At 48.7% G+C, this 9,247-nt stretch overlaps 1 non-coding gene across 1 annotated transcript; it reads left to right on the top strand.

Annotated features, from left to right (window-relative positions):
- Positions 1–6,326: 6,326 nt before the first annotated feature.
- On the top strand, positions 6,327–6,465 carry LOC136525011 (small nucleolar RNA Z247). The gene has a single exon (XR_010776346.1). It is a non-coding gene; the product is annotated as a small nucleolar RNA Z247 (small nucleolar RNA).
- The last annotated feature ends 2,782 nt before the right edge of the window (positions 6,466–9,247 follow it).

Genomic DNA, 9,247 nt, shown 5'->3' with positions numbered 1-9,247 from the left:
CTTTTCGCTGTTTCGCACGGCGTTGTCATCCTTGTTTCAATTTGTTCTTTCTTTCTCTTGCTTGCCTCTGACTCTCAGTCTCACCATCGTGCCCCTGGATAAATGGTGATATGTTGGACTCGGATTCATCCGAAGACCTTACGTTGGGTGCTTCTGGGGGGATCAATGGTGATCGAGGACGGCGAATCATGAGTACTTCTCTAGCGTGAGTTGTTCTATCATCGTCGTTGATTTCCGTACTGCCAGAGCTGTTGATAACTTTAGTAGAGGTCTCAAAGTCATAGATGGAATCTCCTTCTTGGTAGGGTAGGATTGCTGTTATCATATCGTGGACTAGTTGGGTGTCGTTATCTTCAGGAACAGTACCTGGCTAGTGAATGATGTAGTCTTGAGACATTATGGTTAAAACGAGACCTTCCTAGGCTCCTTTTAGTGGCATTCTGAGCACAGGATAGGTAGATCCTTCATGCCATATCTGATAAGGTGTTGCCATGTTGTGGAGTCTGAACGGAAGAGGACCCGACTTCTTTGAAGTATTTTCAGTGAACTCCGAGTAGTACTCTTGATGGGTTGACGTCATGTTCTAGGGCTTTGTCAGAAAAGAACTCAGTTTTCCGAAAGAACTCGGATGAGTCTTCGTCTCAGAAGCGGAACCTGAGTTCGAATCGGATGCGTGAAGTCGCGGAATCCGAGTTGGATTGGAAATCGATAGCCGCGCGAATCTTCCAACAAGTTGATCTGTCTTTGTTGTCGAACTGAAAGAGTCCTGATGATGATCTAAATCTTCGAGGAGACAGCCTTGGAGCTTGCCATCGTCGCCAGCCTCACAGATCCATGAACCGAAGATGAAGATTGATCCCTTCGAGAAGATTATGTTGTCGAGGTCCATCGAGCTCTCGGATGCAAAGTCGCCGAAAGCCCCCACCTGGCACGCCAGCTGTCGATGTTTGACCACCGATAGCCTGCCATAGGGGTCCCCGAGGTAGTATGTTCGGGCTTCAACATATGCAGAACTCGATGGTTAATGCAAGAGACAGTTGACTTATCCTAGTTCGGACCCTCGATCTTTGATCGAGTAATAGCCCTACGTCCAGTCGGCGTTAGCCTTTGTGTTGGATTGATTGTCAGGTGTTGTGTCGTGTACAATTGTTCTGTCGAACTCCCGATCTAAGGAGCCCTGCCCTCCTTTATATAGTCAGGAGGTCAGAGTCCTAGTCGGTTTACAATGAGAATTCCCAGTAGAATTATAGAGTAACACTGCTACTAAGATTATAGGGGAAGAATCCTAATTAGACTAGGTCTTCTCCCTTCCTTGCGGGTATCCCGTAGGTCCCGCACCGACATAGCCCCTTCTTGAGGTGGAGTACGATGACCTGCACCGAGCACACTTCTTGACTGACACCGACGTAGAGGTGCACTTGCCTCCTTTGAGGCCCTACACGCACACCAGGGCGCACCAGTGGGACGAGCGTTACGCGTCGTACATACGGCGTGTTGGCTTCCTCGAGCTTGTCCGTGTTGTCAACTACAGTCTTCTGTCTCTTGACCCAACACTACTTACTATAGCTATAGATAGGTGCGAGTGCCTTCATTGTACGTAAACATTCTTATAACAAATTTGAGGTAACTAACAGTCGTTCTATTCTTATAATAGGTGGAGGCCTAAGACCCACACATTTCACCTACCTTGCGGCAAGATGACCTTGACCATGTAGGACGTGAAGACTATCTTTGGCCTTCGGTTGAGGGGACTTCTAGTGACAGGTATAGTTGACCATGATCACTGGAGGGAGCTGGTGGCTCAGTTCACTGGCTTTCTTCCACCGGACGACGAGGTTTCCAAGAAAAATAAGTGAGCAATTCAAGCCTATTTAATACTTGCATTGCTTTCCTGCAGCCATCGGGTCTCATTTTCTTTGGTGAATTTCAAAAAAACATTTCGGTGTTTCGTCATCGTGGATCACAGAGCGCTTTGATTACTTGGACCCACAGGATGATGAGGCTCAGATCGACAGGTTCGCTAAAGTGTGGCTCTGGCACTTCCTTAGTGTTTTCCTATTCCTAGACGCCTTGGGCAACACCATCAGCTAGATCTTTCTTGACATACTACACCAGCTGTGGGATAACATAGCGGCATACAGCTGGGGCAGCGCAGTCCTGGCATGGACGTATCGACAGCTATGGGTTGCCTGCCGTCGCACCTCAGGGTATGCGAACCTTGGGGGTTGCTCCTACCTACTCTAGGTTTAATGTTGGGAACGATGGCCCGTTGGGAGGCCCCTTGTTACTAGTTTCCCTATAAGTGCTTCGGTTCACTATATTCTTCGAGGCAGTTACATATGATAAAATTATTAATGGCTAATTCATTATCGTGTTTAATGCAGCATTGGAATGGGCAGGATACACTGCCTACAGCTCTGTATATCTGGACGCAAGCAGGGTTAGTTAGAGGGAATGTGAGGCGCAAGTACATGGAGTACACGGATTGTCTCGACGTCCTGACATAGCACCAGGTTACGCTATCTTTACTATCATACATGTGTCTTGTTCGATGTACACTATATCACAACCTAACTTAATTATGAAATATTCAAGTGCATTGGTGTCCTTGAGATGCTTTGGAGCTCCAGGACTATCTGAGTCCTGTCACTAGGGATGAGTCAGACGAGTATCGCTGCAACGTCCCTCTTATTTTCTTCCACGTGGTCAAGATTCACTTGCCCATCAGGTTTTGCAGGTAGTTTAGAAGAATGACAGGCTACCCACCACTGCTTTACTCCACCAACCAAGAATTGTACGGGTGCGATATCGATTAATAACAAAGCTACAATTCAGAGGTGTGTATGGTACAACTAACAATCGTTTTGTTGCAGGTCTGACCACAGGAAGAGGTACAAGACCAAGGATTGGCGCGTGACACACAACGCGTACATCTAGTTGTGGCAGACCAGGGACCGGCAACCGATCGATGTGGGTCCCCCACAGGACCAGCACACTTTCGACGAGTACCTGCGATGGCTTCACAGGTCTACGAGGACACATATCAAGCCCCCGTACACTGAGGAGGCGATTGACGAGGATGACAAGGAAGATGTGATCGAACATGTGTATGACGTTGCCACTAGGGATGACACACAACTACAGAGAGCCCCACTTCAAAGATATGCGGTAAGATATCGAATGGTATAATTTGTTATCCATTTGGTATTAAATATGTGTACTAAAACTGTCCAACCGTGTTTTTGTACCCAGGCGACACAATGGTCAAGGTTGTCCAACGAAGCAGCATTTGGGAGGTAAACATAAACTTGTCCGTTTTGAAAATGTTTCTTAAGTGTATATGCGTTTGGGAAATGCACTAACTTTAACGTCTATTCATGTAGAAGGTAAAGCTGAGCTGCAGGAAGCTAGCTCAAAAGTTGAGCTGCATGGACACTCCGTGGGTGGAACCCGATTACCAGACGCGGTCAGGTGCCACGTCTTTTGGCTCTTTGAGGACACCAGCCGGCTCTTCTCAGCTGGTGACAGGTGCCGCTTTCGCTGTGCGTACACCACCACATTATAGCTCTGGGAAGGACCTGCAAACGAGGATGACGAGGACGACGACGACCCCCAGGCTTCCACATACAGCACCACCAGTGGGACCCTTGGCAGCAGGACGAGATCGGCATATCTCAGCTAGGTGGTGTCCCGCTTGGTACCCAAGGAGCGTTATAGGTAGTAACAAAGATGGTGTCTTTAAATACATAGGCTCCATGAACTAACGATCATAAAGATTATAAGTAATCGTGCATATCATATACTTGTAGGGTACGAGCCGTATCCACCGACAACGCGACCACACCGACGTTGGCAACACTCCCAATGTGTTACCTACAACTCTGAAGAGACAGAGGCGTCCAAGGGATCCTTACACTCCTGGGACTTAGTTGGTTATGTCGAACGAATATTGTCGTCGAAAACTTGTAGACTCATGAACCAATGAAAATGTTATGTGGCAACTTGTCAACTTGCGCACGAACTTCATTTATTTGTTTCATATTCGTTTCAATGTGTCGCGGCAGCACTGTAGTTGTTTACAACACCGACAACAGCTCCTGTTCAATTACAATTGAGGCTGGTCGGCTTCTGTCTGTGACCAGGTCCTGCCGCGCCGTGGGCCTTAGCGCGTCAGTGTCGCGTCGTGGGCTATGGCGCGGCAGCTGCCACGTCACCGGTCAGCACCCCTGTCGTCACCACATCATCCATCTCGCCGCGCCACCATGTATGACGCGGCACAGGTGTTTCGCCGCGCCATGGCAATAGACGCTGCCAAAAGTGTTAGTTTTGGAAAAAAAATAAAACAATACAAGATTTAAAATTAGTTTAAAAAAGAGTAAAAAATAAAAAAAAATTCTCCTTGGCCGGGTGGCAGCTCATCCTCCCTCCTCCGACTGGTGCTTCACCAGCTGTTAGATCTAGGGGTGGGTGGGGGGGGCGGGGGGGGGATAGCTAGCTGGAGACAAACAAATCGTCGGTTGATTTCACGCACGCCTTGAGCATTTGAGAGGAGAAAACCAGATGAGAAAGAAAGAGTAAAATAGTTTTATCGATGGCCTATGCGATGATATTCGCCCTGTTATACTTGTTGCTTGCACTGCCGATTTGGATACTGCCTGCACCCTCGCTTTGTTGCAAGAGGAAGCTGCCGATCAAGGACGTCGCAAGGAATTCAAGAACTCAAATAATTTTGTGTTCTCCAAGACGGCGTCCATCCGTGGTGATATGCCCCTGCCCCCTGCCCCCTGCCCCCTGCCCCCTTCCCCACCATGACCGTCTCAGCGGGGCTCCACCGATGACAAGCGTCTGGCCAATGACCGGAAGCCCCCACCCAAGCCGGGCAATCTCGATGACAAGCTGTCCATGCTTAGGTCCTACCGCAAGGCACGCGGTCTTTGTGTCTGTTGTGCAGATAAGTGAGTTCCTGGACACAGGTGCTCTCCAGTCCCGCAGTTACACGCGTTGCAAGAGATCTGGGAACTTTGCCAAGTCTCCTTTACTGAATCTGAAGAACCTGTCTCTATGGATGTTGAGAACACTGCTCAATTGTTCATGGTTCTATCGTCAGCAGCACTTTCTGGATCTCCCGCTCTTCGCACATTGCAGTTGTTGGGATCCTTGTCTGGACAGTCGGTCAATATTCTAGTGCACTCTGGCAATAGTCACTCATTCTTGAGTTCTTCGGTCGCCAAGCTTCTTCCTAGCGTCCAGCAAGTGCAGCAGCCTGTCAAGGTTCAGGTAGCAGACGGCAACACCATTCGTGCTCCCCAATTCTGCCGGCAGTCGAGTGGACAGTTCAAGGATTCAGGTTCCACACTAGTCTGCACGTGCTTCCTTCAGCATCCTACAACATGATCGTCGGTATGAACTGGTTGGAGGCCTTCTCCCCAATGAAAGTTGACTGGCAAAACAAATGGTTCTCCATTCCGCAGGGCTCTTGTCACGCTGTGCTGCCGGGATTGTTACCTGCGGATGCCCAGTGCTCCATGCTACAGCTATTTCATATTTCCAGTTCCACCCAAGTTGCAGAGGAACAAGTCTGTTAGATGATATGGTTAGCTCGGCTAATAGACATGTGTCTAGGTTCAATGTATAGTCTCTAGATTGTTGTACAAGGTAGTTTGTTGATCTAGATTGAGTCTGTCTTGCTGTAATCCTAACCTCATGTACAAGCCACCGTGGGGGCTGTTCCCACCTACATTAACACGCAGCCGAGTACCCTAAGGGGTATCTCGTTCCATCTACGTTTACATAGTAATCAGAGCTATAGCTAGGTTAGTCGAAGAGCTCCGCCATGGCCTCCTCCGCTTAATCTGCTCCTCCGTCTCTCAGCTTCTGTCCTCCCAACGAAAAGCTGACTCGCGCCAACCATCAGATGTGGAAGGCGCAGGTGGTCTCGGCGATCAAGGGGGCTCAACTGGCGAAGTTCATCAAGCCTTCGCCGAAGATGCCGGCGGAATTCCTTCCACCGGTCAAGGGCGACGGCGACGCCAAGGGCGCAGCACCGACTCTGAACCCGAAGTGTGACGGCTAGGTGGCGAAGGACCAACAGGTCCTGAACTACCTTCTCTCCAATCTATCGCGAGAAATCCTTGGATAGGTCTCCACTGCCGAGACCGCAACATAGGCTTGGGCGGTGATCGAAGGCCATGTTGCCTCCCAATACCGCACCTGCGTCATCAGTACACGGATGGCACTTGCCACGGTGTCAAAGGGGGACGTCCACCATCTCGGAGTACTTTGCGAAGATGAAGTCCCTGGCAGACGAAATGGCGTCTGCATGCTCCAACCTTGAAGATGAGGAGCTTGTCTCCTACATCCTGATGGGTCTGGATCTTGACTTCAACCCGGTGGTCTCTGCTGTGGCTGCCCGGGTTGAACCGATCTCCGTCTAGGATCTTTACACCCAGCTCATCTCCTTTGAGCAAAGGATGGAGCTTCATGGAGGAAGCTCCCACTCATACGCCAACATGGCTGCCAATGGTGGTCGAGGAGGAGGCGGCAACAATAGTGTGCAACCGCTCCGCGGCCGTGGCGGTGGTGGATGCCAGCTTCGGGCGTAGGCATGAAGGGCGGTCGGGTGTTGGCAGTGTTGCGGACGCTCATGGCTTCGTGTGCCAACTCTACGGTAAGAAGGATTACAACGTCTCAAGTGCTTCAAGAGGTTTGATGCCTCCTTCACCTGTCGTGTGAAGAGCGTGTATCTGCCACGATGTCGTTATGGTGTGGACACCAACTGGTACATTGATTCTAGTGCACAGTATCATGTCACAGGTGAACTGAGAAGCTGATCGTCAGTGACAAGTATGGCAGGACACATGATCATGTGCACATGGCACAGTGGAACAGGTAATGGACATTAGTCACATTGGTTCTACATTTTTGCGTACCCATGATAGCAAGATTCATCTTGAAAATATCCTCCATGTTCCAAAGGCCGTCAAAAGCTTGATTTCTATTAACTAACTTGCACGTGATAACAATGCTTTCCTAGATTTTCATCCCAATCATTTTTTTATTAAGGAACAGGGGACGAAGAGGACTCTCCTGCAAGGCAGATGTGAAGGAGGGCTCTATCCCCTGAACTCGGTCAAGTCGGTCCAGAATAAACGTGCTTGGCGTCGTCACCAAGCCGTCTGTGTCCCCGTGGCACTCCAGATTAGGCCATGCTTCCACTCACGTAGTCCAGCAGGTCCTTAATCGCCATAGGCTTCCATTTTTCCATTTGTTAAAGATTCCAATAAAGACATGATTTGTGATGCGTGTCAACAAACGCAAGAGCCATCAGTTGCCCTATCCTAGATCCCCTAGTGTGTCGACTAGTGCTATGGATCTTAGTTTTTTTGATGTTTGGGTCCTGCTCCAACTTCTGTTGGACAAAACAATTATTATGTGAGTTTTATCAATGATTATAGTAAATTTACATAGGTCTATCTTTTGCGCCATAAATCTGAAGTTTTTCAGTGCTTTCGTGATTTTCAACAACTTGTTGAACGCCAATTCGATCATAAAATCCGCACCATCCAAATAGATTGGGGGGAGAGTATCAGTCTCTGACTCTTTCTTCCAACGCATTGGCATTGCGCATCATGTTTCTTGCCCACACGCCCATCAACAAAATGGCTCAGCAGAGCGCAAACATCGTCATATAGTGGAGATAGGTCTTTGCCTTCTTGCCCACACGCCTCAATGCCGCTTAAGTTTTGGGATGAAGCGTTCATTACGGCTATGTTCCTTATTAATCGTCTTCCATCTCCGGTTGTTAAAAATGACAGGCAAGCAACCTGATTACTCCTTTCTACATACTTTTGGTTGTGCTTGCTGGCCGAATCTGCGTCCCTATAACACTAGGAAGCTTGAATTCCGATCCAAAAGGTGTGTGTTCTTAGGGTATAGCAATGTTCACAAAGGATTCAAATGCCTTGATCCATCAGAAGGGCGTGTCTATACATTTCACATGATGTTGTCTTCGATGAGCGTGTATTTCCATTTTCTCTACTCCATCCAAACGCTGGCGCGCGCCTCCGTGCTAAACTTGCTCTTCTAGTATACTCCTCAACCCTAATGCTACCTTTGGGGACGCAAAATTGCAGGATCAGTGTGTTACTAATTCCTTGCCTACTAACCGTGTTTCCCATTCTAGAAGTCATCGCTTGGATGCAGGAACAACATAGATTGAATCTGGTGAAAATTTGGTGCAAAACGGGTGTTATTTCATGTGTCCAGCTGGAGGAACTACGATGGGCACGGAGCATGAGGCTGATCCACCTGGCGCCCGACATTCTTTGGCGTAGGAATCCGCTTCAGGATCGGGGACTGATTCACCATCACCGGAGGCTGCGTCCCTAGATCTTCTATGCCCGGTCCGACATCATCCTCAATGCATAGAGCGGGCTACCGGCACAAATTGATCCCACCGCGGGGCGACAGGGTGCTGTGGGCGCTGCAGCGGTACAGGCGGATCTACCGCTATCTCTACGGTCTTCTACACCTGGATCCGCGCCATCTCCTGTGGCTACTATGTCTCCAGCACTCACCCGTTCGGTAACTCGGTTGCAGTGTGGATTCAAAAACCTAAAGTGTACACTGACGCACTGTCGATGTGGTATGCAGTGCTCATCTGCTCGAGCCACTATCTGTTAAGGAGGCACTTTGTGATGAAAGGTGGACTGCCGCCATGAATAGTGAGCATCGGGCATTGTTACAAAACAAGACTTGGCACCTTGTTCCTGCTCGAAAGGGAAGAATATTATAGGTTGTAAATGGGTGTAGAAAATTATGAGGAAAGCTGATGGCTCAATTGATTGGTACAAGGCTCGACTGGTCGCTAAAGGCTACAAACAATGATATGGAATTGACTATGAGGACACGTTTAGTCTACTTGTCAAGGCGGCTACCATTCACCTTATTCTCTCCATTGCTGTGTGTAGGGGCTGGTCTTTGAGGCAACTTGACGTCTAGAATGCCTTTCTTCATGGTGTGTTGGAAGAGGAGGTCTACATGAGGCAATCACCTAGATATGAAGATATCCTGACCAAATTTTGTGTGCAAATTAGGTAAGGCACTCTATGGCCTTAAGCAGACACCTTGTGCTTGGTATGCATGACTGTGTGAGAAACTTGAGGCACTCGACTTTATACCCTCCAAAGCTGACACTTCATTGTTCTACTACAACAAAGGCAAGCATACTTTGTATGTTTTGGTATAT

Source organism: Miscanthus floridulus, chromosome 18 (assembly GCF_019320115.1).
Source record: "Miscanthus floridulus cultivar M001 chromosome 18, ASM1932011v1, whole genome shotgun sequence".
Lineage (NCBI taxonomy): Eukaryota > Viridiplantae > Streptophyta > Magnoliopsida > Poales > Poaceae > Miscanthus > Miscanthus floridulus.
The sequence above is the reverse complement of the archived record's forward strand: the minus strand, read 5'-3'. Positions and strand labels throughout refer to the sequence as shown.